We start from the raw sequence: 5,839 nt of genomic DNA, 5'->3' as shown, positions 1-5,839 counted from the left end.
AGAAAACCTATACAACCTCCCTGCAATAGGTCCCTAGCCCTCAATGCTGATATCATGGGTATGCGGGGTCCATGCACAACACCCACAAAAATGAAGGGATCTTCACCCTCAGGCTCAAAAGTCACCATCTTCTTCCTGCAATCTATAGTAGCCCCATATCTAACCATCCATTCCATCCCTAGAATCATATCAAAGTCATCCATACTCAACTCGATCAAATCTACTGATAGTTCCCTACTATCTACCATCACTGGCAGTGCTCTAATCCATCTCCTAGAAACTACAAGTTCCCCTGTAGGTAGTATAGTCCCAAACCCTGCAGTATAATACTTATTAGATCTACACAATCTATCAATTACCTTACTAGAAACAAATGGATGTGTAGCACCAGAGTCCATCAATACAATATAAGAAGAGCCAGCGATAGAAAGCTGACCTCTCACTACCGAGAGACTAGCCTCAGCCTTTGCATGCGTTAAGGTGAACACTCAAGCTAGAGTCAAGCTGTTCACCTTCCCTGGTCCCCCTTTCTTCACTGTTGGGAAATCCTTCTTAAGGTGTCCCACCACCCAGAACAGGTAGCAAGCCTTTTCCCAACATTTGTCCAGATGGCGCTTCTTGCATCTCGTGCACTCTGGATAACTTCTCCATGTCTCACCACTTTCCTGGCGACCACCCTGAACACCCCGACCCCTACTATCAGGACCAGCAGTGGTCGAAGTGTCAGGGGTCTTCCTCTTTAGATCACTGGGGGCCCCGCCCCTACTAGACCCTATGTATGGAGGCACTACCCTACGAACAACCCGTCTCGCAGCATTCTCCCTCAGCAGTAAGAGCCTTCTCAACTGCCTGGGCATAGGTTGTTCCCCCAGGTACTGATGTGATCCTCACATCTATGGCTATCATAGCATTAAGCCCTCTAATGAACCTGTCTTTTCTAGCTGCATCAGTAGGAACTAAATCTGGTGCGAACTTCGCAAGCTTGTCAAACTTCAGGGCATACTCAAAATATTTTCTAAATTCCCAAAATACCCCCCAGGCTCCCCCGAGTCGGGTATTAAACCTTGCTTTGACTATTTCACAAATTCACTCACAAGGACCGTCTCGAGCCATATACTACAAATATATCCACATAATAATGCGGTCTCAACCATATATCACATAAAATCACATTTATGCCCTTAACGGGCCAAAATTACAAATATGCCCTTATGAACACTAAAGGGCCCACATGCATATTTAATTCTCATAAAATGCATATAACATACTCACAAAGTCATATAAATCATGCATGCCACATAGTCACGCATTTAACCAATTAAACACACATATAAATCAATTATGCCCTCCTAGCACGCTAATCAAGGTACTAAGCCATATTAGCAATTTTGGGTTGTTACATATGTTTTCTATTGTCGATATCTTGGCCCTGTCTACCTCAATACCATGACGTGAAATTTTGTGGCCCAAGACTATGCCTTCTGTCACCATAAAGTGACATTTCTCCCAATTTAATATTAAATTTGACTCCTCACATCTCTTCAAAACCCTTTCCAAATTAGACAAGCATCCATCAAACGAGGGCCCAAAGACTGAAAAGTCATCCATAAAAATCTCTATACATTTTTCCACCATGTCTGAGAAGATAGACATCATACATCTCTAAAAGGTTGCTGGAGCATTACATAACCGAAATGGCATTCTTTGAAATGCAAATGTTCCATAAGGCATGTGAAGGTAGTCTTTTCTTAATCCTTTAGTGCTATGGGAATTTGATGGTATCCCGAATACCCATCCAAGAAACAGTAATGAGGATGGCCTGCCAATCTATCCAACATCTGATCTACAAAAGGCAGGGGAAATGGTCTTTCCTGGTGGCCTTATTTAGTTTACGGTAGTCAATACAAATTCTCCACCCCGTTACCGTACAAGTTGGAATTAGTTCATTATTATCATTCTTAACCATCGTCATGCCACCCTTCTTCAGGACTATCTGAACATGACTAACCCATGCACTGTCAGATATTGGGTAAATTACCCCTGCATCCAACCATTTAAGAATTTCTTTCCTTACCACTTTTTTCATTGAAGGATTTAGCCTCCTCTGACCATCAAAACTAGGCTTACTATCCTCCTCCATTAATATAGATGCATTACCATTGAAGGGCTTATACCCTTGATGTCTGCTAAAGTCCACCCAATCACAAGCTTGTGAGCCCTCAACACCCTAAGTAGCATCTCTTCTTCAATCAAAGACAATGAAGCTGTAATAATAGCTGGGAGAGTGTCATTCTTACCCAAATAAGCGTACTTAAGATGATCCGGTAAAGTTTTTAACTCAAGAATTGGTGGCTTCTCTATAGATGGAAGAGGTCTCTTAGGCACTTGACCCAATTCCTCATATTTCTTTTTATAAATTTGCCCCGATGAGTTCAACCACTTAACATATTCATTGGCTTAGGTACCAGCACACTCTTCAGGACTTGCAACCAAACTCAACTCAAGTGGATCCTTAATAGACTGGACCCCTTTACCTTGTTCCTCCAATACACTAATACTAAAACAACTGTCACTAGCTGAAGGATATTTCAAGGCTTTAAAAACATTAAAAATGACCTCATCACCTTGTACTCTGAGCCTTAACTCACCTTTCTTGACATCTATCAATGCTTTCCCCATGGCTAAAAATGGTCGTCCCAATATAATAGGCACGTCGTCATCTTCCTCCATATCTAATACAATGAAATTTGCTGGGAAAATGAACTTATCTACCTTTTCTAACATGCCCTCTATATTACCTAGGGGTTGTGTTAATGAACGATCAGCCAGTTGAAGAGTAACAGTAGTAGGTCTAGCTTCCCCTAAACCAAGTATTTTAAATACAGACAACGACATTAAATTAATGCTTGCACCCAAGTCACATGAAGCTCTCTCACAATGAAAGTTCCCAATGGTGCAAGGTATATAGTGAAGCTGCCCGGATCTCTTAACTTTTGAGGAGGTTTCTTTTGAATAATTGAACTACACACTTCAGTTAATGCCATGATTTCGCAATCCTCCATTTTTCTCTTATTAGATAATATCTCTTTCATAAACTTCACATAACTAGGAATTTGTTCTAGAGCCTCTGCAAAAAGAATGTTAATGAGAAGTTTCTTAAATACCTTAAGAAATTTGGAGAATTGTTTGTCAAGGTTGGTCTTTATGAACCGTTGGGTATAAAGAATCTTTGGTGTAGGCTCGATGTATTTTGGCTTCTCTATCTTTGGAAGATCTTCAGTAACCTCTTCTTGTACTTGATTAATAACATGTTGATCCTCTATCTTCTTTCCATTGTCCTCCACTGTAGGTCATCATACTTAGTCCCACTCCTCAAAGTGATAGATTGGCATTGCTCTTTAGGATTTACCTCTATGGAACTTGGAAAATTCCCTTGCTGTCTACTAGAAAGTAATTTAGCCAACTGACCCATTTGTGTCTCCAAATTCCTGATCGAAGACCTTGTCTCTGTCATGAATTGATTTAATTTGTCTGGCTGCATTGCTGGTGAGTTCATTAGAGGATGTGGTGGTGAATGAGATATGCATGGGTTTGGATCATAATAAGGTCTAGAATATAGTCCATAAGTCGGTTGATGAGGGGGGTTATTGAGGTGGGTACTGTGGATACTGCGGTTGTAACCCTTGATTATTTTTCCAAGAAAGGTTAGGGTGATTTTTCCATGCAGGAGTATATGAATTTGAGTAGGTGTTGGGTGCAGGTCATGAAAAGTTACCAATAACCTATGCCTATTACAAAAGCATACTATTTACGTATGTTGAGCAACTAGCTATGCTCGGGCATTGTTCATAAGAATGTGGTCCCCCACAAATCTCACAACTCATGACATTCTGGACCTGCATTGCTTGTGTAGAGAGGTTGTTCTACTGCAATTTCTTGGTTAGGGATGCCACTTGATCAGTCAATAAAGCATTAGGATCAACCTCTAAGACTCCTGCAACCTTCTTATTCTCACACTCAGTAGGCCAATTGTAGTTATTCATGGCCATCTTTTCTAATAATTCATAAGCTTCACTGGCGCTTTTTCTCATAAACGCTCTTCTCGATGCTGCATCAATTATTGTCCTTGTATTTCCCCCCAAACCATTGTAAAATGTATGCACTAGCAACCACTTCTCTATTCCATGATGTGGGCACTTCCTTTGCAACTCTTTAAAACGTTCCCACGCATCATACAAAGACTTCCCATCCAGCTAATGGAAGTTATTAATCTCTCCTCTATATCGGGCTGACTTCGCAGGAAGAAAATATTTACCAAGGAATTTTTGAGCCAAATCTTCCCAAGTAACTATAGAGCTGGCTTGTAATGAATTCAACCAACTCTTAGCTTTGTCTCTTAATGAAAACAGGAATAATCTTAATCTGACAGCATCGTTACTCACCCCGTTCATTTTGAATATCGCACACAGCTCTAAAAAATTGGTAATATGGAGATTTGGATCCTCATTTGGTAATCCCCCAAATTGTACACAATTCTGTACCATCTGAATAATCGAGGGTTTTATCTAAGAATTATTTGCCTCAGCAGTAGGACGATGAATACTTGAATGTATCCCCGTAACAGTAGGGAGTACATAATTTCTCAATGGCGGATCGACTTCAGCTGCATTACCCAGATTTGCATTGTTCACACTGTTATTATTGTTCTTAGCCATGGTAAAATCAAACATTTTCTTAATCTTGTGATTTTCTCTGCACATTCTCTCAATTTCAAGATCTATCGGTATGAGTTCCTTTTGTCTACTTCCCCACATATACCAATAATTCCTGAAACACAATACAACCTCTTTCCGAATGAGTGTAAAATATAAGAACTAAATTAGAACAAAAACAATTAATTTTGATATTGAAAATTAAGTCCCCAACAACGGCACCAAAAAATGGATCGCAAAAATACGATACGCAAGTATACGTAATTGATCCAAGTAATATAGATAGTAAATAAAGTATCGATCCCACAAGGACTATTAACCAATTACCAATAATCGTTCTTTAATTTCTATTTGGCAAACAAAATTTAGATGAATAAATATAATTACAAAATTTTAAATAACTTTGAACAAAATAACTAATCAAAAGATGAAAATCAATAATAAAAAGACCTAGGGTATTAACTTCATCAAATTTTCATTCTACTAATTTTATTAATCAGTTCTCAATTTCTTTCTTCCTATTCTAATAGCAGGTTAACATAAATCAATTCCTATTCTTTTTCAAGATTTAAGATCTCAACCTATATGCAGGTTTTCTACATCTCTGTGATAAACTTAAACATATAGCAGGCATTAAGCATAGAAACCTAATTACTACACAAGCCATACATGTACTTTAGTCCAATATGTAACCTATGTCTATATAACGATAGCATATTCAATTATCATCTTTCGAATTTTGAATCAAAATCATAAATCAAGCAAATATTGACCAGGTATTTACTAGCATTAAGAAAAAATTATATAGATTAGAATAAAGAAGAAGAATCAATAGAACATCATAACAAGATTAAATAAAAATCCAAGTGACTACATTAAACCCTAGATAAAAGTGTTTAGTTCATATCAAACATGACTAAATAAACAAAATAATAATTCAGAAACATAAAATTCAAAGACTTAAAGAAGAAATAAAAAAAAATATGAAAGTGCAGAAAAACTAATCTCAGAATCAAAATTAATCTCTAAATTCATAATTAAAATCTGACCTAACCCTAATTAAAACATAAAGTTTGGATTTATACTAAAAAAATCGCGAATCTTTTTTTTTCATAGGCAGGCCGTGA

General features: G+C 37.9%; 1 non-coding gene across 1 annotated transcript; it reads left to right on the top strand.

The window, feature by feature from the left end:
* Positions 1-4,179: 4,179 nt before the first annotated feature.
* Positions 4,180-4,285, top strand: LOC133787600 (small nucleolar RNA R71). The gene has a single exon (XR_009872610.1). It is a non-coding gene; the product is annotated as a small nucleolar RNA R71 (small nucleolar RNA).
* The last annotated feature ends 1,554 nt before the right edge of the window (positions 4,286-5,839 follow it).

This window comes from Humulus lupulus, chromosome 6 (genome assembly GCF_963169125.1).
Source record: "Humulus lupulus chromosome 6, drHumLupu1.1, whole genome shotgun sequence".
Taxonomy (NCBI): domain Eukaryota; kingdom Viridiplantae; phylum Streptophyta; class Magnoliopsida; order Rosales; family Cannabaceae; genus Humulus; species Humulus lupulus.
Note: the sequence above shows the minus strand (reverse complement) of the source record. Positions and strands in the feature narration are given on the sequence as shown.